Here is a 24698-nt window from a genome sequence, read left to right as displayed (position 1 = left end):
GCTGACCCCGTGAATTTGGACTTGTAGCCTACTAGATTGTGAAAAAATGAATTTCTCTTTGTTAAATCCATCCACTTGTGGTATTTCTGTTATGGCAGCACTAGATGACTAAGACAGAGACTAAAGAAGAATTGACACCTTTGAGTTATGGTGTCGGGGAAGAATATTGAATATACCACGGACTGACAGAGAAGGAACAAATCTGTCTTGGAAGATGTACAGCCAGAATGTTCCTTAGAAGTGAGCATGGCAAGACTTTACTCCTGTATTTAGGACATATTACCAGGAGGGTCAGAGAAAAAGAGGAAGACCACCAGTGAGCTGGATTGACACAGAGGCTACAGCAATGGGCTCAAGCATGACAACAATCATGAGGATGGCAAAGAACCAGGCAGTGTTTCATTCTGTTGTACATGGGATCGCTATGAGTCAAAACCAACTTGAAGGCACCTAACAACAACATCACTTTTATATGTTTCTTCTCAAAAGAGTTTAACATTTTAAAAATACATCTCAAACTGAAATAAATATATTTCATGTAGGAAAACGTACATTCATAAAAGCCTTTTTGAAATATCTACTTTTTATACACAAATTATGTCCATTGATTATCTCACTCCTTTTCTATTCCAACTGAAATAATTGGACTTTTTTAAATTTTATTTTCATAGGAAACACTATATAATGTTGCACCACGGCCAGACACCCCTCTTAAAACAAACAAAACTCTTTTTAGATAATACAGTTCTTGCAAAAGGAAAAGAACAGACTAAAGGACTTAGTATTTATCAGATACCAATGTAAAAAAAAAACCAATGTAAGACACTGTCAAATAGTTTTGTTTTGTTTTTAATCTTCATAACAACCAAGAAACCCTGGTGGTGTAGTGGTTAAGTGCTACAGCTACTGGAGAGGTAGTGTTATATCTAATTTAGAGGCAGGAAAATGAAATCTCAGAGGATTTAAGAATGTTCTCTACGCTCTTAAGTGAAAAATGTAGAATTGAAACTCAGGCATATCTGACTCCAAGTCTCTGCTCATCAGTTAACTCACTATTAGCAAAGGAGTCTTGACTGTAGTGGTCGATTGGGTCTACCCAGTTCAGCTCTCTATTTATATAATCATACCCAAAAAGTTTTTCGTGTTTTGGTTTGTTTTTTGGTATTTTATGAAATAACCAAAACTTTCAAAATGAAAAGAAGAAATAATTCCAAATCTAAAATAAGATATACATGGATATGTAAAGAGATATTAGAATATATTAAACTATTGTGTAGCATACATCATATACATAATATTTATGATTAATAATCAATGGATAAAAATGAAGATCTGAATAAACTTTTACTTCTTTCTCACAGTAGAACTGGTAAAACACTTTAGCTAGTATGGCTAAGAGAACAGTCTCTGTTCCGGTCTGGATTTCTCTTCTTTTAGCATCTTTTTCTTTAACGAATATGTCAGTGTTTTTGTACTATCCTATTCTATTGCAGAATGTTGGTATCGGAATCTTCAGGCTCTAGTTTTTTGCACACTGAAAGTTCAAGTATGAGATTTATCATTGCATTGCTTAATATTTACCTGTAATAACTACTCAACATTTGCTGAGCACTATGTTAAATATGTTACATTTGTTACCCTACGTCATATTTACAGAAACTTGCAAGGCAGATATTTTTATTTCCATTTTGTAGTTGAAGAAACTACAAAGGTTTTACTGAGCTTGTATAAGTTGTAGTTACACAGCTGGGAAATGGTGGACTGGAATTCAGAAGTAGGAACTAATTCCAAGCTGCCTACTCAAGTACGTTGCAGTACAGCTGAGGAGGGAATGTTTCTCTAATTACAAGCTTTGCAAAACGTCAGCTGCATGCTTTACACGCTAACCCAGGCTTATTCTCTTCCTCTGTTTACGTGGCGTTCTGAGCTCTGGGTGAAGCAGATGCTCTCTGTGCCAAAGGAAAGAGTGTTTTATTCAGTGTCCTATGTAGGGGAAAGGGCTAATACTGCTTTCTATAGAGAAAAGTATAAATTCCAAATTAAAGGTCAACTTGAAAATCGATCGTTCACCGGGCAGGCATCTCCTATGTTGTTATTGTTGTTGTTAGTTACCATCGAGTTAGCCCCAGACTCACGGGAACCCCATGCACAACAGAACAAACTGCTGCCTGGTCCTGCACCATCCTCATCATCAGTGATTGTGATCCACAGGGTTTTCATTGGCTGATTTTCAAAAACAGATTGCCAAGACTTTCTTCCTAGTCCATGTTAGTCTGGAAGCTCCCCTAAAACTGATTCAGCATCACAGTAACACACCAACCACACTGACAGTCAGGCTATGCATGAGGGGCAATGGCTGATTTCCAGATTTCCTGCAAGAAGAAGGCAAGAATTCTACCACTGAACAACCAATGCCCCACAGACCACTCTATTAAATAAACTTTCTCTAGTTATAAGATGCAGGGGGATGTTTCAAGTAATTCTTTCTAAATAGAGATTACATTTCTATAAAATAAATTTACTTAAGTTCTATAACTTAATTAGTATTAAGTAAGTAGTGTAAAATAAGTTTAGCTCTATAAAATAAGTTACAGCACTGTGAAAATGCAGTACAATACGCTTTAAGTGCAACTTTTCCTAGATTCAAGGACATTGCTGTGGATTGAATCGTGTCCCCCAAAACTGTGTATCAATTTGGCTAGGCCATAATTCCCAGTATTGTGTGATGGTCTACCATTTCGCCATCTGATGTGATTTTCCTATGTGTTGTAAATTCTAACTCTATGATGCTAATGAGGTAGGTTTAGTGGTAGTTATGTTAATGAGGCAAGACTCAATCTACAACACTAGATTGTGTCTTAAGTCAATCTCTTTTGAGATTTAAAAGAAAGAAGTGAACAGAGAAACATGGGGACCTCATACCACCAGGAAACAAGAGCCAGGAGAATAGCACATCCTTTGGATCCTGGGTCCCTGGGCTAAGAGCCTCCTAGAGCAGGGGAAGATTGATGACAAGGACCTCCCCCCAGAGTCAACAAAGAGAAAAAGGGTTCCCCTGGAGCTGGCACCTTGAATTCAGACTTTTATCTCCTAGGCTGTGAGAGAATAAATTTCTCTTTGTTAAAGCCATCCACTTGTGGTATTTCTGTTAGAGCAGCACTAGATAACTAAGACAGATATTAAAGAGTCTTAAGAATAATTCAAGTGGGGATTTGAACTTCTAATGGGAAATATTACAGATCACATACTGAAAAACACCCTGTTGTGCACAGAGATACCTCTGACCTCTTTTCAACATGCTACATTGAGTTTCCTAAGAAAGAGGAGGAAGGATCACACTTATCTACTCCCATTTCTTATCTGGCTCCTGCTCAAAGCAATGAGAGGCACTTATAAAAATGTAACTCTGGAATATTATGAAGCGAACTGGCCTACCTGAGCTCAAACTCACGAACTAAATTTTCTTTTCTTGACACCGTGCTAAAACCAACAGAAACGTCTGGTCATCAAGGCAAGGCAGGTTTACTCTGCTAGTCTATATGCCTAGAGGAGTCACCATGTAATAATTTCTGGGTTTGTTTTATCCTAGTTAGGTGTAGTTTTGAAGTTTATATTGAAAAACTCATTTTATAGTGAAAATTTATCCCTGGGTATTGAATCAAGTTTTTGTTTTTCTAAATATTTATAAAGCAGTATGCTAGAAGTCACATTGGAGGGATCTACCATAATACGTCTTTTAATAGATACTTGGACACATTTTAGCCAAAATCCACATACTTGGCTGGGGATGAATATATCTACTGTTTACAGCTAAATGCTTTCTCTACCTGGAGAAATTCCTGTTCTGGAAGGCATTTTTTTTAAAACAGGACAAGTGAGTGCCAATCTTCTAAAATCCCTGCCAGGAGAAAGAGAAATGCTAAATATAGAGTGAGAAATCCCATTTCATTTGGGAGATTAAGTCATGCTTGTATAAAGACCTGGAGCCAGCGCAGCTTTTCACCACAAACCAGTCAACTGCTATATTTTCAAAATTCTATACTTCTTGTGTGTTATTTTATAGTGTGCTTTTGTGACCATTGCATCTTTAACAATTCCCAAGATCCTGAAAGCATGGCTATTTACATAAACCAGTAAACCTCAGGAAAAAAATGATTCACTAGCTAAAATGGGTATCAGAAAAAAAAAATAGGATAAGAAGCAAAAACCCAGCATATTCTAATGAAAAAGAAAATAAGTGTTCTCACTAAAGTTTCAAAGCATTAACTAAACTCAAATATCATCTAGCATAACTTATAATACTTAATGTTTCCCTATAACATTACATCTTCTTTCTCCTGCATGATGGTGTTTGATCGTTATAGACATTCCTTGAGAAAAGTTATTATTATTATAATCTCCATGTTGTAAATGAGTAAACAATAACTCAAAGAGTTGAAGTGTCTCATAAAAATTAAACTCCAATCTCACACTAGATTCTTTGTACTTTCTCAGGAAGGCAAGCTCCATCAAGAAGGATAAGTCATTGAGGATACAGGTTGAATTGCGCTTTAGAGAACACGACTACTGTGTTATATTTACTGATGATTTCATGGTTCTAAAAAAAAAAAAAATTTTATAAAAGTAGAGTATTTCCACAATCCTTCATTTGCTGATATAATACAGGGAAACTTGTGAGAGTCGGAGCTCCTCCAGATTGCCTTGTTTTTCCCAGGTCTCACAACTTTTCCACCTTTGACAGGATGTAATGTTACCACTTTCTATTGCCCTCTATTAGTGGAAAATATCTGAGTTTTCCTTCTCTGACAGATTTCCACCTTACACAGGTTCTGGTTTTCTCAAGTTTTACTGTAATAATTAAAAGCTTTGCTTGTCTGATGATAATTCATTCTATTAAATAACATCCTAGCCCTATAGATTTCTGTCTCAATGATGCATTGCTTGCTTCTTTTCAGCTTTTTCAATGTTAATTACTTCATGTTTACTCCTTATACACTCGTGTGTGCACACACACACAGATTTGATCAATTGCCTAACTTAACTATTTTAATTATTTTTAATTACTCAGTGCTTTTCTCTTCTCCTTTTGGAGCCATTTCATTTCCAATTAGCACATCTTCACACTCAGCTTCTAAATCTACATCTTCCACTTTGTGTGTTCTCTGGAATCCCAGATCTACACGTCCAGTTTTCAGGCTGGACCTCTATTGTATGAATGTTTCCGGGGCAGATCAAATGTCTCAGGTCCAGAAACAAACTCTTCATCTTTTTCCAAAATGCAGCGTTTCTCCTGTTTTCCACATTTCATTCTATGGCATCACCATTACCCCCAGTTGCCCAGAACTCAAAATCTTCTAGCCCTTTCTTTCTTTCATCTTCCTCATCTAATCAGTTTCCAATCTCATTGCTTTCGTTTCCACAATGTCCCTTGCATTCATTTTCTCACCACTTCCACTGTCACTTCCCTAGCTCATCTCTTACCACTTCTTACCTGACTTCACAAAATTTCCTACTATTCATCCTGCCATAACCTTAGGCCTCTTCCCCGTCCCTTTATCCTTCACGGCGTCACAGTTACCTTCCAAAAATTAAGATCTGGCCATTTCATGCTTACCAAAATTTGCAATGGCTTCTCAACATCCAAGGAATATTCAGATATCTTGTTTTGGCATCCAAGGGCTTTCCCAATATGAATCCAACACAACTTTACAGCTTTATCTTCCAGTCTACTGCTTTTCCTTGGTTTCTACTGTCAACTAATCGTTATTCCAATTACACACTAGTGGCTTAGTGGTTAAGAACTCAACTGCTAACCAAAAAGTCATCAGTTCAAATTTACTACCTGCTCCTTGAAAACCCTGTGGAGCAGTTCTATTCTGTCCTATATGGTTGCTATGAGTTGAAATCGACTCAACAGCAACAGGTTTTATTGCCTTTCTCAGGCTACTCCCTCCATCTTGCAAGGCATTGCCTCCACTCCTTTTGACCTTGTATCTTGAGATCCTAGCCAAGTGCAATGTCCTCCAAGAAACTCTCCTGAATTCCTGGAGTCAGAATGATTGTCGTCTTCCTCTTTTCTAAATTACACTTTGTTTGCACCTCTACCATGACACCTATTTTATGTCACTTTAAATTATATTAGCTTCAATTCAATAAACACTTATCGAGGACCTACTTTGTACCAGGCCAGTACTGAGAAAAAAAAAAATGAACCAGATAGTGTCTCTCCTCAAAAATTTATAATCTAAGCAGACTGATTTTGCATCATTAAAAAGATAGCAACAAGATGCTATAAAGGTTTAAATGAGATAAATCTTTCTATGTCTGTCTGTCCCACAAAAGGGCAGGAGTGGTCTCTCTTTTGCACACCCTCTCTCTCCCACACAAAGAAAGACAGGAGGGAGACACACACACACACACACTTAAAACTCCTTAGCATTGTGTGATGCAGTAAATATTTGTTAAATGGAATTATTTAAAGTAGCTCAGTAAATGGATCAAAATAGATTTACTGCATACCCAAACAATAGTGGAAAAAAAGACGCTAATACGTAGTGAACCAACTAGAAAATGAGCCCATAATTGCATAATAGGTTACTAAATTTATATAGGCATGTACACTGTAAAACCAAAAATATGACTCTGGGTGAGGTTTCCATAGCCAAAGGAGAGTTATGACATCTCATGACAAATCAAATCTCACTTCTCATACCAAATCATAAGGATCAATCAAATCAATTCAACTATTCCACCTCTGTTCTGACCCCAGGTCCACCTGCAGCACTTCTTTCTCTGGCTCTAAGCATCTGGAACTAGGTCAGACCTCACAAGCGACACGGCAGAGTCCTCCAGACTGTCAAGTCTTCCCAAGACCTCAGGTGCCAGTCACAAGCTGAGAGTCCCAGCAACAGCTTCACTTCTGACCTGGGCAGCCCCCACCTCAGGCACTTCATTAGCATTCTCCAGTATGGTCTGGAGGTCCATACAGAACCAAACTCAAAATCAAACCCATTGCCATGGAGTTGATTCCTACTCATAACGACCCCATAGGACAGAGTAGAACTGCCCCATAGGGTTTCTAAGGCTGTAAATCTTTACAAAAGCAGACTGCCACATTTTTCTACCATAGAGTGGCTAGGGAGTTTGAACTGCCAACCTTTCAGTTTGCATCACAGTGCTTAACCACTGTGCCACCACGGCTTGGTCTATAATGACAAACCTTGCTAATTCAGTTTGTTCCTTTTTTTTTTTTTTACCCCTTTAGGATGCCTGCCATAAGCTTGAGAGTTCCTATAGCCTCCTTCACTGCTGACCTGGTGGCTACAAATTCAGGGGTTCCCTCTGCCCCCTCAGGATACCAGCTGTAAGCTCAGGGGTCTTCAGCCCACCTCACTTCTGACCTGCTAGTTCTCATTACTCCCTTGGGTTTGGTAATTCTCTGCAAGGACTCACAGAACTCATAGAAGGTGCTATACTTACAGTTAGTTTTATTATTGCAAAAAAGATACAAATGAGGAGAAGCATAGAGTTAGTTCTGGGAGGGTGTCCAGTGCAGAACTTCCATGTCCCAAATGCATGTCTTTCACCAACCAGGAAGCCATGGAGTTTCCATGTTCAGAGCCTTTACTGGGGCCTCATTACATGGGCACGATTGGTTGAATCTTGACTCCTACCCCAGGTTAGCTGATACCAGGTGGTAGTCTTTCTGGCCTAGCCTGGGCAGCCCCGACCTGAGTCACTTTATTAGCACTCTCAGGTATGGTATGGTGCCTAAAAATAACAAAGGCACCTCAATTACTCAGGAAATTCCAATGGTTTAGAGTTAAGATCCAAGGACAAAGACCAAATTGTTTAGGTAAAGTTAACCCCACAGACATTGTGTTAATTGAAACATAGGCTTAGGGTTTCCCAATCCTTTTGCCATAATGAACTTCCATATTAATTATCCCTTACATTAGTCCCCAAGTACTTAAATTGTTAATTTTATTTGCTTGTTTGTTACCAAACAAAATATATATTATTTACTCATATATATTTTTTAAATGGGTGTGTGTGAGTATACCTTTCATCAGAATGAAACTAGCTTGCCTCCAATCAATCTATACAGTCACATTGCAGGTAAGTGCACGATTCTAGGAGGCTTTTTTGGAACGCTCTTGAATAACATGCTCTTTTGCAACTTCCTGGAGTTATTAATAGCTTGCAGATCTATACCCAATTTGATCTAATCATATTGTTATGAACTGAACTGTGTCCCCCTAAAATATGTGTTGTAAATCCTAACCTTTGCCTGTGGTTATATTCCTATTTGTGAATGGGTTGTGTTTGTTATGCAAATGAGGAAGGTTTAGGTTATGCCAATGAGGACTAAGCTTTTGTTAGGCAAAATATGTATTCTCTATGGTCCAAGCAATGTCATCGTAGTCCAAAATTCACAGCATATGACCAATAAGCATAATTCCATTTTCTGATTCAGGATTGTGCCATTTTCTTAGTTTATTTTTTTCTTAACTTTTAATTTTTTTTTTTTTGACTTGTGGCTTTGAGGGAGAGAACTGAAGTTAAAATTTTTTTTACTCCATTATCTCTAAATGGAATTTGATTCTAATGTCTTAAAAGTAACAAAACGAGACAACCAGAGGCGGAGCCAAGATGGCGGACTAGGCAGACGTTACCTCGGATCCCTCTTACAACAAAGACACGGAAAAACAAGTGAATCGATCACATACATAACAATCTACGAACCCTGAACAACAAACACGGATTTAGAGACGGAGAACGAACTAATACGGGGAAGCAGCGATAGTTTCCAGAGCCTGGAGCCAGCGTACCAGTCAGGTACGGCACAAGCACAGAGACCTGCTCCACCCCCCTGAACTAACCCCGGGAGGGGGACCAGCCGGTTCCACGGGCGGCGTGGGACGCAGCCGGTAGGAGAAGTCCCGGGGAGGCAGTGACTGATCTTGGAGCAGAAAGAGCAGCACCCGAGCCGGGGAACCGTCCCGCAGGGATTTGGACTGCTCGCAGGCGGCTTCATTAACATCTGAATAGCCTGAGCCAGAGGGAGAACTCTGATAGGGATCTGACTGCAGTTTTTTTTTAGCGGATTTTCTGGAAAAACTAGTTTCCCAGTGATGGCTCGGAGACAACAATCCATATCAAACCACTTAAAGAAGCAGACCGTGACAGCTTCTCCAACCCCCCAAACAAAAGAATCAAAATCTTTCCCAAATGAAGATACAATTTTGGAATTATCAGATACAGAATATAAAAAACTAATTTACAGAATGCTTAATGATATCACAAATGAAATTAGGATATCTGCAGAAAAAGCCAAGGAACACACTGATAAAACTGTTGAAGAACTCAAAAAGATTATTCAAGAACATACTGGAAAAATTAATAAGTTGCAAGAATCCATAGAGAGACAACATGTAGAAATCCAAAAGATTAACAATAAAATAACAGAATTAGACAACACACTAGGAAGTCAGAGGAGCAGACTCGAGCAATTAGAATGCAGACTGGGACATCTGGAGGACCAGGGAATCAACACCAACATAGCTGAAAAAAAATCAGATAAAAGAATTAAAAAAAATGAAGAAACCCTAAGAATTATGTGGGACTCTATCAAGAAGGATAACCTGCGGGTGATTGGAGTCCCAGAACGGGGGGGGGGACAGAAAACACAGAGAAAACAGTTGAAGAACTTCTGACAGAAAACTTCCCTGACATCATGAAAGACGAAAGGATATCTATCCAAGATGCTCATCGAACCCCATTTAAGATTGATACAAAAAGAAAAACACCAAGACATATTATCATCAAACTCACCAAAACCAAAGATAAACAGAAAATTTTAAAAGCAGCCAGGGAGAAAAGAAAGGTTTCCTTCAAGGGAGAATCAATAAGAATATGTTCTGACTACTCAGCAGAAACCATGCAGGCAAGAAGGGAATGGGACGACATATACAGAACACTGAAGGAGAAAAACTGCCAACCAAGGATCATATATCCAGCAAAACTCTCTCTGAAATATGAAGGCGAAATTAAGATATTTACAGACAAACACAAGTTTAGAGAATTTGCAAAAACCAAACTAAAGCTACAAGAAATACTAAAGGATATTGTTTGGTCACAGAACCAATAATATCAGATATCAGCACAACACAAGGTCACAAAACAGAACGTCCTGATATCAACTCAAATAGGGAAATCACAAAAACAAACAAATTAAGATTAATTAAAAAAAAAAATACACATAACAGGGAATTATGGAAGTCAATAGGTAAAAGATCACAATAATCAAAAAGAGGGACTAAATACAGGAGGCATTGAACTGCCATAAGGAGAGTGATACAAGGCGATATAGAACAATACAAGTTAGGTTTTTACTTAGAAAAATAGGGGTATATAATGAGGTAACCACAAAAAGGCATAACAATTCTATAACTCAAGACAAAAACCAAGAAAAACGTAACGACTCAACTAACATAAAGTCAAACACTATGAAAATGAGGATCTCACAATTTACTAAGAAAAACGCCTCAGCACAAAAAAGTATGTGGAAAAATGAAATTGTCAACAACACACATAAAAAGGCATCAAAATGACAGCACTAAAAACTTATTTATCTATAATTACCCTGAATGTAAATGGACTAAATGCACCAATAAAGAGACAGAGGGTCACAGACTGGATAAAGAAACACGATCCATCTATATGCTGCCTACAAGAGACACACCTTAGACTTAGAGACACAAACAAACTAAAACTCAAAGGATGAAAAAAGTATATCAAGCAAACAATAAGCAAAAAAGAAGAGGAGTAGCAATATTAATTTCTGACAAAATAGACTTTAGACTTAAATCCACCACAAAGGATAAAGAAGGACACTATATAATGATAAAAGGGACAATTGATCAGGAAGACATAACCATATTAAATATTTACGCACCCAATGACAGGGCTGCAAGATACATAAATCAAATTTTAACAGAACTGAAAAGCGAGATAGATACCTCCACAATTATAGTAGGAGACTTCAACACACCACTTTCGGAGAAGGACAGGACATCCAGTAAGAAGCTCAACAGAGACACGGAAGATCTAATTACAACAATCAACCAACTTGACCTCATTGACTTATACAGAACTCTCCACCCAACTGCTGCAAAATATACTTTTTTTTCCAGCGCACATGGAACATTCTCTAGAATAGACCACATATTAGGTCATAAAACAAACCTTTGCAGAGTCCAAAACATCGAAATATTACAAAGCATCTTCTCAGACCACAAGGCAATAAAACTAGAGATTAATAACAGAAAAACGAGGGAAAAGAAATCAAATACTTGGAAAATGAACAATACCCTCCTGAAAAAAGACTGGGTTATAGAAGACATCAAGGAGGGAATAAGGAAATTCATAGAAAGCAACGAGAATGAAAATACTTCCTATCAAAACCTCTGGGACACAGCAAAAGCAGTGCTCAGAGGCCAATTTATATCAATAAATGCACACATACAAAAAGAAGAAAGAGCCAAAATCAGAGAACTGTCCCTACAACTTGAACAAATAGAAAGTGAGCAACAAAAGAATCCATCAGGCTCCAGAAGAAAACAAATAATAAAAATTAGAGCTGAACTAAATGAATTAGAGAACAGAAAAACAATCAAAAGAATTAACAAAGCCAAAAGCTGGTTCTTTGAAAAAATTAACAAAATTGATAAACCATTGGCTAGACTGACTAAAGAAATACAGGAAAGGAAACAAATAACCCGAATAAGAAATGAGAAGGACCACATCACAACAGAACCAAATGAAATTAAAAGAATTATTTCAGATTATTATGAAAAATTGTACTCTAACAAATTTGAAAACCTAGAAGAAATGGATGAATTCCTGGAAAAACACTACCTACCTAAACTAACACATTCAGAAGTAGAACAACTAAATAGACCCATAACAAAAAAAGAGATTGAAACGGTAATCAAAAAACTTCCAACAAAAAAAAGTCCTGGCCCGGACGGCTTCACTGCAGAGTTATACCAAATTTTCAGAGAAGAGTTAACACCACTACTACTAAAGGTATTCCAAAGCATAGAAAATGACGGAATACTACCCAACTCATTCTATGAAGCCACCATCTCCCTGATACCAAAACCAGGTAAAGACATTACAAAAAAAGAAAATTATAGACCTATATCCCTCATGAACATTGATGCAAAAATCCTCAACAAAATTCTAGCCAATAGAATCCAACGGCACATCAAAAAATTAATTCACCCTGATCAAGTGGGATTTATACCAGGTATGCAAGGCTGGTTTAATATCAGAAAAACCATTAATGTAATCCATCACATAAATAAAACAAAAGACAAAAACCACATGATCTTATCAATTGATGCAGAAAAGGCATTTGACAAAGTCCAACACCCATTCATGATAAAAACTCTTACCAAAATAGGAATTGAAGGAAAATTCCTCAACATAATAAAGGGCATCTATGCAAAGCCAACAGCCAATATCACTCTAAATGGAGAGAACCTGAAAGCATTTCCCTTGAGAACGGGAACCAGACAAGGATGCCCTTTATCACCACTCTTATTCAACATCGTGTTGGAAGTCTTAGCCAGGGCAATCAGGCTAGACAAAGAAATAAAAGGTATCCGGATTGGCAAGGAAGAAGTAAAGTTATCACTATTTGCAGATGACATGATTATATACACAGAAAACCCTAAGGAATCCTCCAGAAAACTACTGAAACTAATAGAAGAGTTCGGCAGAGTCTCAGGTTATAAAATAAACATACAAAAATCACTTGGATTCCTCTACATCAACAAAAAGAACACCGAAGAGGAAATAACCAAATCAATACCATTCACAGTAGCCCTCAAGAAGATAAGATACTTAGGAATAAATCTTACCAAGGATGTAAAAGACCTATACAAAGAAAACTACAAAGCTCTACTACAAGAAATTCAAAAGGACATACTTAAGTGGAAAAACATACCTTGCTCATGGATAGGAAGACTTAACATAGTAAAAATGTCTATTCTACCAAAAGCCATCTATACATTTAACGCACTTCCGATCCAAATTCCAATGTCATATTTTAAGGGGATAGAGAAACAAATCACCAATTTCATATGGAAGGGAAAGAAGCCCCGGATAAGCAAAGCACTACTGAAAAAGAAGAAGAAAGTGGGAGGCCTCACCTTACCTGACTTCAGAACCTATTATACAGCCACAGTAGTCAAAACAGCCTGGTATTGGTACAACAACAGACACATAGACCAATGGAACAGAATTGAGAACCCAGACATAGATCCATCCACGTATGAGCAGCTGATATTTGACAAAGGACCAGTGTCAATTAACTGGGGAAAAGACAGCCTTTTTAACAAATGGTGCTGGCATAACTGGATATCCATTTGCAAAAAAATGAAACAGGACCCATACCTCACACCATGCACAAAAACTAACTCCAAGTGGATCAAAGACCTAAACATAAAGACTAAAACGATAAAGATCATGGAAGAAAAAATTGGGACAACCCTAGGAGCCCTAATACAAGGTATAAACAGAATACAAAACATTACCAAAAATGATGAAGAGAAACCAGATAACTGGGAGCTCCTAAAAATCAAACACCTATGCTCATCTAAAGACTTCACCAAAAGAGTAAAAAGACCACCTACAGATTGGGAAAGAATTTTCAGCTATGACATCTCCGACCAGCGCCTGATCTCTAAAATCTACATGATTCTGTCAAAACTCAACCACAAAAAGACAAACAACCCAATCAAGAAGTGGGCAAAGGATATGAACACAAATTTCTCTAATGAAGATATTCAGGCAGCCAACAGATACATGAGAAAATGCTCTCGATCATTAGCCATTAGAGAAATGCAAATTAAAACTACGATGAGATTCCATCTCACACCAGCAAGGCTGGCATTAATCCAAAAAACACAAAATAATAAATGTTGGAGAGGCTGCCGAGAGATTGGAACTCTCATACACTGCTGGTGGGAATGTAAAATGGTACAACCACTTTGGAAATCCATCTGGCGTTATCTTAAACAGTTAGAAATAGAACTACCATACAACCCAGAAATCCCACTCCTAGGAATATACCCTAGAGATACAAGAGCCTTCATACAAACAGATATATGCACACCCATGTTTATTGCAGCTCTGTTTACAATAGCAAAAAGTTGGAAGCAACCAAGGTGTCCATCAACGGATGAATGGTTAAATAAATTGTGGTATATTCACACAATGGAATACTACGCATCGATGAAGAACAGTGACGAATCTCTGAAACATTTCATAACATGGAGGAACCTGGAAGGCATTATGCTGAGCGAAATTAGTCAGAGGCAAAAGGACAAATATTGTATAAGACCACTATTATAAGATCTTGAGAAACAGTAAACCTGAGAAGAACACATACTTTTGTGGTTACGAGAGGGGGAGGGAGGGAGGGTGGGAGAGGGTTTTTTTATTGATTAATCAGTAGATAAGAACTGCTTTAGGTGAAGGGAAAGACAACACTCAATACATGGAAGGTCAGCTCAATTGGACTGGACCAAAAGCAAAGAAGTTTCCGGGATAAAATGAATGCTTCAAAGGTCAGCGGAGCAAGCGCGGGGGTCTGGGGAGCATGGTTTGCGGGGACTTCTAAGTCAATTGGCAAAATAATTCTATTATGAAATCATTCTGCATCCCACTTTGAAATGTGGCGTCTGGGGTCTTAAATGCTAACAGGCGGCCATCTAAGATGCAGCAATTGGTCTCAACCCACCTGGAGCAAAGAAAAATGAAGAACACCAAGCCCACATGACAACTAAGAGCCCAAGAGACAGAAAGGGCCGCATGAACCAGAGACCTACATCATCCTGAGACCAGAAGAACTAGTTGGTGCCCGGCCACAATTGATGACTGCCCTGACAGGGAGCTCAGCAGAGGACCCCTGAGGGAGCAGGAGATCAGTGGGATGCAGACCCCAAATTCTCATAAGAAGACCAAACTTAATGGTCTGACTGAGACTGGAGGAATCCCGGCGGCCATGCTCCCCAGACCTTCAGTTGACACAGGACAGGAACCATCCCCGAAGACAACTCATCAGAAATGAAAGGGACTGGTCAGCGGGTGGGAGAGAGATGCTGATGAAGAGTGAGCTAATTATATCAGGTGGACACTTGAGATTGTGTTGGCAACTCTTGTCTGGAGGGGGGATGGGAGGATAGAGAGAGAGGGAAGCCGGCAAAATTGGCAAGAAAGGAGAGACTGAAAGGGCTGACTCAAGACGGGGAGAGTAAGTGGGAGTAGGGAGTGAGATGTATGTAAACTTATATGTGACAGACTGATTGGATTTGTAAACGTTCACTTGAAGCTTAATAAAAGTTATTATAAAAAAAAAAAAAGTAACAAAACGATAACTTTCAATTGATAATATCAGATTACAATAAAATTACATTTTATTTTTCAAAAATTGTCAGGAGATAATAACTGGATTTTCTACATAAAAGAATTTTCAAGGTAACATATTTAATTTAAAAAAATCATTAATAATTTTAAGGGTAAATCTTTCTAAGATGAGGGCCCTCTTTCCTGCCTTCTAAAGATGACTTGGCGGGGGCCAAGATGGCAGAATAGTCAGACACTTCCTGTCATCCCTCTTACAACAAAGGCCTGAAAAAACAAGTGAATCGATTATATATAACAATCTAGGAGCCCAAATCATCAAAGACAAAGCTGAAGAGTTGGACTGAGCAGCAGGTAGACGGAAAGACAATTCATGAGCAGCAAAGGAGTGCCAGTTGTGAGGTTGCCAGAACCCTGCTGGCTGGGCCAGCTGGCACATGGGGGCTGAGGCAAGCAATAAGGTTTGGGATGCGTCTCACCATATTGGGTGAGGCCAGGCAGCAGCAAGTCTGCACAGGTTTCTGGAGCCAGGTGGAAGTGGAGCTGGAACTGTGAAAGTTAAGTGTAAGCATCTAACCTACTGTGTGGGGACAAAATAACCCTTCCCCTCCAGGAGTTTCACACCAGAGAAATGCCTCTTTCCCCTCACACAGCCCCCACCCCACTCCAGTTTGACACCAGTCCAGCAGTATTCAACAACTGCCATACCCCCCTAAGCCAGAGCTCAGGGCTATTTGTGCCCAAACCAGTCTCACAGCTTTAAAAAAAATCATACCCCCCTATCAAAACAAAACAAAAAGCTAGGACACATTGAACAAACATACAATAAATAAATATAACAACTTATTGATGGCTCAGAGACAACAGTAAAGTCAAATCACATAAAGAAGCAGGTCAAGATGGCTCCAGCAAGTGACCAAAACTAAGAACCAGGAAACCTTCTAGAGGAAGATAAGATCATGGAATTTCCCGAGACAGAATTCAAAAGGTTAATATACAGAGCCCTTCAAGAAATCCGGAAGATGAGGCAAAATGCAGACAAAGCCAAGGAACATGCAGAAAAAGCAATAGAGGAAAACAATACAAGAACAAAATAAATTTAACAGGCTACTAAAAACAAAGAGAGACAGCAACTAGAAAACCAAAAAAATTAATAATGAAATTTCAAAACTAGACAACTCAAAGGAAGGTCACGGGAGCAGAATTGAGGCAATGGAAGTCAAAATTAAATCCCTTGACACCAATTTATTTAAGGAAAAATCAGAAAAAAGAATTTTAAAAACTGAAGAAACCCTTAGAATTATGTGGGACATTATTAAGAGGAAAACCTATAAGTGATTGGAGTACCAGAACATGGGAGGATAACAGAAAACACAGAGAGAATTATTACTTAAGTAATAAAAAAATAAAGATCACTTAGACTTTTTTCATGACTTATGTACAATAACTATTTTACTGTCCAAATCAGAGACAGTCCTATGTGGTTTCTGGTTCACTGAATAATCAGGGGACTCTGAAAGAATAATTAGAACAAATCAAATATCTGAAGAGTTAAATCTATTTTAATGTATAATAATAACCAGAAGAGATCAATTAAATACTTTAGTATATTTTAAAAGTCTAATAATAGTGCACTTTTCAGAAAAATGTATATGATATCTTTGTGAGTCAGATTTATGCTGAGAGTCTAAAAGAATATTTTGACCTAGAGTTCATAACATCGTAAAACCCTAACACAGCTCAACTTTCTCATACTTTTTAAAAATCTTATGTAAAATCTGATAATTCAGAAATAGCAAGAATGTTTTAATTAGTTACTGAAAGGGTCTCAAATATTAAGATCTGCTCTGATTTCCCCCACATATCTGTCCATTTGTCATACTGTGGGGGCTTGTGTGTTGCTGTGATACTGGAAGTTATGCCACCACTATTCAAATACCAGCAGTCACCGATGGTGGACAGGTTTCAGCTGAGCTTCCAGACTAAGACTAGGAAAAAGGACCTGGCAGACTACTTCTAAAAAGAATTAGCCAGTGAAAGTCTTATGAATACAGTGGAACATTGTCTGATATAGTGTCAGAAAATGAGCCCCTCAGGCTGGAAGACACTCAAAATACAACTGGGGAAGAGCTGTCTCCTCAAAGTAGTGTCAACCTTAGTGATGTGAAAGGAGTCAAGCTTTCAGGACCTTTATTTGCTGATGTGGCACGACTCAAAATGAGAAGACACAGCTGCAAACATCCATTAATAATCAAAATGTGGACTATACAAAGTATGAATCTATGAAAATTAGAACTTGTCAAAAATGAAATGGAATGCATAAAGATCAATATCCTAAGCATTAGTGAGCTGCAGTGGACTGGTACTGGTCATTCTGAACTGGGCAATCATGTGGTCAACTATGCCAAGAACAACAGCTTGAAGAGGAATGACGTTGCAGTCATCATCAAAAAGAACATTTCAAGATCTATTCCAAAGTACAACGCTGTCTGTGATAGGATAATATCCATACGCCTACAAGGAAGACCAGTTAATACAACTATTATTCAAATTTACGCACCAACCACTAAGGTCGAAGATGAAGACATTGAAGATTTTTACCAACTTCTGCAATCTGAAATTGATCGAACATGCAATCAGGATGCACTAATAATTACTAGTGTTTGGAATGAGAAAGTTGGAAACAAAGGATTAGTAGTTGGAAAATATGGCCTTGGTGATAGAAATGCCGGAGATCACGTGATAGAATTTAGCTAGACCAACAACTTCTTCATTGCAAATACATTTTCACCAACATAAATGGTGACTATACACATGGATCTCGCCAGATGGCATACACAGGAATCAGATCAACTACATCTGTGGAAAGAGGCAATGAAAAAGCTCAATATCCTCAGTCAACACAAAGCCAGGGTCTGACTGTGGATCAGACCATCAATTACTCATATGCAACTTAAAGTTGAAACTGAAGAAAATTAGAACAAGTCCACAAGAGACAAAGTACGATTTTGAGTATGTTGTTGTTGTTGTTAGGTGCCGTCGAGTCGGTTCTGACTCATAGCGACCCTATGCGTAACAGAACGAAACACTGCCCGGTCCTGAGCCATCCTTACAATCGTTGTTATGCTTGAGCTAATTGTTGCAGCCCCTGTGTCAATCCACCTTGTTGAGGGTCTTCCTCTTTTCCGCTGACCCTGTACTCTGCCAAGCATGATGTCCTTCTCCAGGGACTGATCCCTCCTGACAACATGTCCAAAGTATGTAAGATGCAGTCTCGTCATCCTTGCCTCTAAGGAGCATTCTGGCTGCACATCGTCCAAGACAGATTTGTTCGTCCATTTGGCAGTCCATGGTATATTCAATATTCTTTACCAACACCACAATTCAAAGGTGTCAACTCTTCTTAGGTCTTCCTTATTCATTACTCAGCTTTCACATGCATATGACGTGATTGAAAATACCATGGCTTCGGTCAGGAGCACCTTAGTCTTCAAGGTGTCATCTTTGCTCTTCAACACTTTGAAAAGGTCCTTTGCAGCAGATTTACCCAATGCAATGCATCTTTTGAGTTCTTGACTGCTGCTTCCATGGCTGTTGATTGTGGATCCAAGTAAAATGAAATCCTTGACAACTTCAATCTTTTCTCCGTTTGTCATGATGCTGCTCGTTGGTTCAGTTGTGAGGATTTTTTGTTTTCTTTATGTTGAGGTGTAATCCACACTGAAGGCTGTGGTCTTTGATCTTCATTAGTAAGTGCTTCAAGTCCTCTTCACTTTCAGCAAGCAAGGTTGTGTCATCTGCATTACTCAGGTTGTTAATGAGTCTTCCTCCAATCTTGATGCCCCATTCTTCTTCATATAGTCCAGCTTCTCGGATTATTTGTTCAGCATACAGATTAAATAGGTATAGTGAAAGAATACAACCCTGACGCACACCTTTCCTGACTTTAAACCAATCAGTATCCCCTTGTTCTGTTCAAACAACTGCCTCTTGATCTATGTAAAGGTTCCTCATGAGCACAATTAAGTGCTCCAGAAAATTCCCATTCTTCGCAGTGTTATCCATAGTTTGTTATGATCCACACAGTCGAATGCCTTTGCATAGTCAATAAAACACAGGTAAACATCCTTCTGGTATTCTCTGCTTTCAGCCAGGATCCAGGTGACATCAGTGATGATATCCCTGGTTCCACGTCCTCTTCTTAATCCAACTTGAATTTCTGGCAGTTCCCTATCGATATACTGCTGCAGCCATTTTTGAATGATCTTCAGCAGAATTTTGCTTGCATGTGATATTAATGATATTGTTCTGTAATTTCCACATTTGGTTGGATCACCTTTCTTGGGAATAGGCATAAATATGGATCCCTTCCAGTCATTTGGCCAGGAAGCTGTCTTCCATATTTCTTGGCATAGATGAGTGAGCACCTCCAGCGCTGCACCTGTTTGTTGAAACATCTCAATTGATATTCCATCAATTCCTGGAGCCTTGTTTTTTGCCAGTGTCTTCAGAGCAGCTTGGACTTCTTCCTTCAGTACCATCGGTTCCTGATCATATGCCACCTCTTGAAATGGTTGAACACTGACTAATTCTTTTTGGTATAATGACTCTGTGTATTCCTTCCATCTTCTTTTGATGCTTCCTGTGTCGTTTAAGATTTTCCCCATGGAATCCGTCACTATTGCAACTCAAGGCTTGAATTTTTTCTTCAGTTCTTTCAGCTTGAGAAATAGCCCACTCAAATTTAGAGACCATCTCAGGAAGATATTTGATGTGTTGAACGCCAATGACCAAAGACCAGATAAGTAATGGAATGACATCAAGGACATCATACATGAAGAAAGCAAGAGGTCATTAAAAAGACAGGAGAGAAAGAAAAGACCTAAATAGATGTCAGAAGAGACTCTGAAACTCACCATTGAACATCAAGTAGCTAAAGCAAAAGAAAAAAATGATGAAGTAAAAGAGCTGAACAGATTTCAAAGGGCAGCTCAAGAACACAAAGTATTATAATGACATGTGCAAAGACCTGGAAATAGAAAACCAAAAGGGAAGAACATGCTCAGCATTTCTCAAGCTGAAAGAACTGTGGAAAAAATTCAAGCCTCAAGTTCCAATACTGAAGGATTCCACAGGGAAAATATTAAACAATGCAGGGAGGATCAAATGAAGATGGAAGGAATACAGAGTCACTATACCCAAAAGAACTGATCAACATTTGACCATTTCAAGAGGTAACATATAATAAGGAACCGATGGTACTAAGGGAAGAAGTCCATGCTGCACTGAAGGCACTGGCGAAAAACAAGGCTCCAGGAATTGATGGACTACCAATTGACATGTTTCAAGAAATGGATGCAGCACTGGAAGTGCTCACTTGTCTATGCCAAGAAATTTGGAAGAAAACTACCAGAAAATAGACTAGAAGAGACCTATATTTATGCCTATTCCCAAGAAAGGTGACCCAAACAAATGAGGAAATTATTGAAAAATATCATTAATATCACATGCAAGCAAAATTTTGCTGAAGATCGTTCAAAAGCAGCTGCAGCAGTATATTGACAGGGAATGGCCAGAAATTCAAGCCAAATTTAGAAGAGGACATGGAGCCAGGGATATCATTGCTGGTGTCAGCTAGATCCTGGCTGAAAGCAGAGAATACCAGAAAGATGTGTTTTATTGACTATGCAAAGGCATTTGACTGTGTGGATCATAACATATTATGGACAACATTGCTAAGAATGGGAATTCCGGAACACTTAATTGTGCTCCTGAAGGATCTATACACGGATCAGGAGGTAGCCGTTCAAACAGAACAAGGGGATACCACATGGTTTAAAGTCAGGAAAGGTGTGTGTTGGGGTTTTATCCTTTCACATACCTATTCAATTTGTATGCTAAACAAATAATCCAAGAAGCTGGACTATATGAAGAAGAACATGGCATCAGGATTGGAGGAAGACTCATTAACACTGTGTTATGCAGATGACACAACCTTGCTTGCTGAAAGTGGAAACACTTACTGATGAAAATCAAAGGCCACAGCCTACAGTATGGATTACACCTTAACATAAACAAAACAAAAATCCTCACAACTGGACCAATAAGCAACATCATGATAAACGGTGAAAAGATTGAGGTTGTCAGGGATTTCATTTTACTTGGATCCACAATCAATACCCATGGAAGCAGCAGTCAAGGACTCAAAAGATACATTGCATTTGGCCAAGTCGGCTACAAAAATCCTCTTTAAAGTGTTGAAAAGCAAAGATGTCACCTTGAGGACTAAGGTGCACCTGACCCAAGCCATGGTGTTTTCAAACTCCTCATATGTATGCAGAAGCTGGGCAATGAATAAGGAAGACCAAATAAGAATTGGAACCTTTGAATTGTGGTGTTGGTGAAGAATATTGAATATACCACAGACTGCCAAAAGAACAAACAAGTCTGTCTTGGAAGAAGTGCAGCCAGAATGCTGCTTAGAAGCAAGGATGGCGAGACTATGTCTCACATACTTTGGACATATTATCAAGAGGGATTAGTCCTTGGAGAAGGACATCATGCTTGGTAAAAAAGAGGGTCAGCGAGAGGGGCAGGGCCAAGATGGCTGACTAGGTAGAAGCTACCCCGGATCCCTCTTGCAACAAAGACTAGGAAAAACAAGTGAATCGATCACATACATGACAATCTAAGAACACTGACCATCAAACACAGAACTAAAGAGTTGACCTGAGTGACAGGGGAGCAAAAAGCTGCGCCCTGAAACAGAGACCGCTTCTGGAACCAGCATCCCCTGCAACAGCCTTGAGCCCTCCCGGTTCCCTGGTGCTGAGTGGTGGGGCTGATTGCAGCTTACTGAGACAGGGCAAGCACGGGACACAGCCCTAACCCCTACCCCCCTAGGGTAACCCCAGTAGAGACTCAGCCAGAGCAAGCAGGCTGCACACTGACACAGCTGACAAGAGAAGGAGCAACCATGGGGAAGCAGTGACTGTTTTTAGAGCCTGGAGCCAGCGTCCCAGTCAGAAAAACTTGGCAACAGGCTTTGCACTAAGTGCAGAGGAGCTGAGCATAGCTTCCTGGGACAGCACAAGCACGGGACACAGCCCTAGCCCCCTGAAGTAACCTCGGGGGAAACCCAGCACAACGATGCAGCTGACAGGAGAAATCACCGGGAAGCAGCGACTGGTTTTGGAGCCTGGAGTGCAGCGTCCCAGACAGAAAACCTTGGTGCTGGGCTTTGGACTAGGAACGGAGGAGCTGATCATGGCTTTCTGAGACAGTGCAAGCACAGGACGCAGGCCTGACCCTCAGGGGCAATCTCAACCCAGCCAGTGCACACAGCCTACATGCCCCTCAGGAATTTCAGATAAAACAGTCATCCAAGCAAGATAAGGAACTTTGTCTACATTGCTGTGTGCTACTCTCTCCTATCTACATGATCCCTCCCCTCCCTGCCCCAGGCAGCTTCATTAACATTGGAATTTCTGGGCCAGGTGGTAAAGTGCTCTGCGGGTTTTTGTTTTTTTTTTCCTGACCCATTCTCCTGGCCTGAGAGAAGCATTACTAACAACCCAGGGATGAAAAATCCTTCCCTGACTTCCCTAAACTGGAATAAAAATATGGAACCAGCTCCAGCCAAGCATATGAGATCCACAGTCTTTGGCTTTCATCCCTACAGGGGACAAGGTGGCCATTATAATGCAAAGGTAATTCTGATAGAGATGTGATTGTAATAGATGTAGCGGAGCACTGAAAAGACAAGTTTTCCAGGCCTGATATCTCTACCTATGAAACAGAGCCCACCCTGATCCACAGCGGGGGAACTGATCCACAGTGGGGAACCACCTTACCACCTGCCAAAGGGGTCTGAGGATACTGACGCCTACCAATCTTTAGAGGTACAAGCATTGGGTGCCTAAGATACAGCTGCAGAGCCCACCCACAAGAATGCTTTAGAAATAGAGACACACCTACCTCACTGGCACGTGGGGGAAGGCTGTCAGCATCCTGACCTCCTTGGAGTGTGACCCCCTGCCGCTACTAGAATCTGGTGCACACAACTATCACACTACTCCTCTAAGTTAATAGGTGACAGCCTACACCACACACTTGGTGACCCAAAATCAGAACACCTAAGCTGAATCTATTCAAGAATAGTGAATGGACTCTTAAGCTTACGTACCTGGAAACAGCCCTAACCAGCTGGTAATAGGACATAAGTGATTCAAAGGCTACAACAATCAAGAAAGCGCAATCTAGTAGCCCATCTGGGTATATTGAAACAAAACAAGATAAGACTCAGTGAGCAAATATAAAATAAATCATTACAATATCTTATAGAGGGCTCAGAGACAGCAATCGATATCAAACCACAAAAAGAAGCAGACCATGATTGCTTCTACAAATCCCCAAATTAAAGAATCAAAATCTTTCCCAAATGAAGATACAATCCTGGAATTGCCAGATGCAGAATATAAAAAACGAATATACAGAATGCTTCAAGACATCAGGGGTGACCTCAGAAATGAAATAAGGCAATCTACAGAAAAAGCCAAGGAACACACTGATAAAGCAGTTGAAGAACTCAAAAAGATTATTCAAGAACATAGTGGAAAAATTAATAAGCTGCAAGAATCCATAGAGAGCATTTGGAAATCCAAAAGATTAACAGTAAAATTACAGAATTAGACAACTCAATAGGAAGTTAGAGGAGCAGAATCGAGGAATTGGAATGCAGAGTGGGGGAGTAGGAGGATAAGGCAATTGATACCAATATAAAAAAAAATTTTTTTTTTTATAGTTGAAGAAAAATCAGATAAAAGAATTAAAAAAAATGAAGAAACCCTAAGAATCATGCGGGACTCTATCAAGAAGAATAACTTGCGTGTGATTGGAGTTCCAGAACAGGGAGGGATAACAGAAAATACAGAGAGAATAGTTGAAGATCTGTTGGCAGAAAACTTCCCTGGCATCAAGAAAGACGAAAGGATATCTATCCAAAATGCTCATCGAACCCCATATAAGATTGATCCAAAAAGAAAATCACCAAGGCATATTATCATCAAACTTGCCAAAACCAAAGATAAAGAGAAAAGTTTAAAAGCAGCCAGGGATAAAAGAAAAGTCATCTACAAAGGAGAATCAATAAGAATAAGTTCAGGCTACTCAGCAGAAACCATGCAGGCAAGAAGGCAATGTGATGAAATATATAGAGCACTGAAGGAGAAAAACTGCCAGCCAAGGACCATATATCCAGCAAA

This window comes from Loxodonta africana, chromosome 25 (genome assembly GCF_030014295.1).
Source record: "Loxodonta africana isolate mLoxAfr1 chromosome 25, mLoxAfr1.hap2, whole genome shotgun sequence".
NCBI classification, from domain to species: Eukaryota; Metazoa; Chordata; class Mammalia; order Proboscidea; family Elephantidae; genus Loxodonta; species Loxodonta africana.
The sequence above is the reverse complement of the archived record's forward strand: the minus strand, read 5'-3'. Positions refer to the sequence as shown.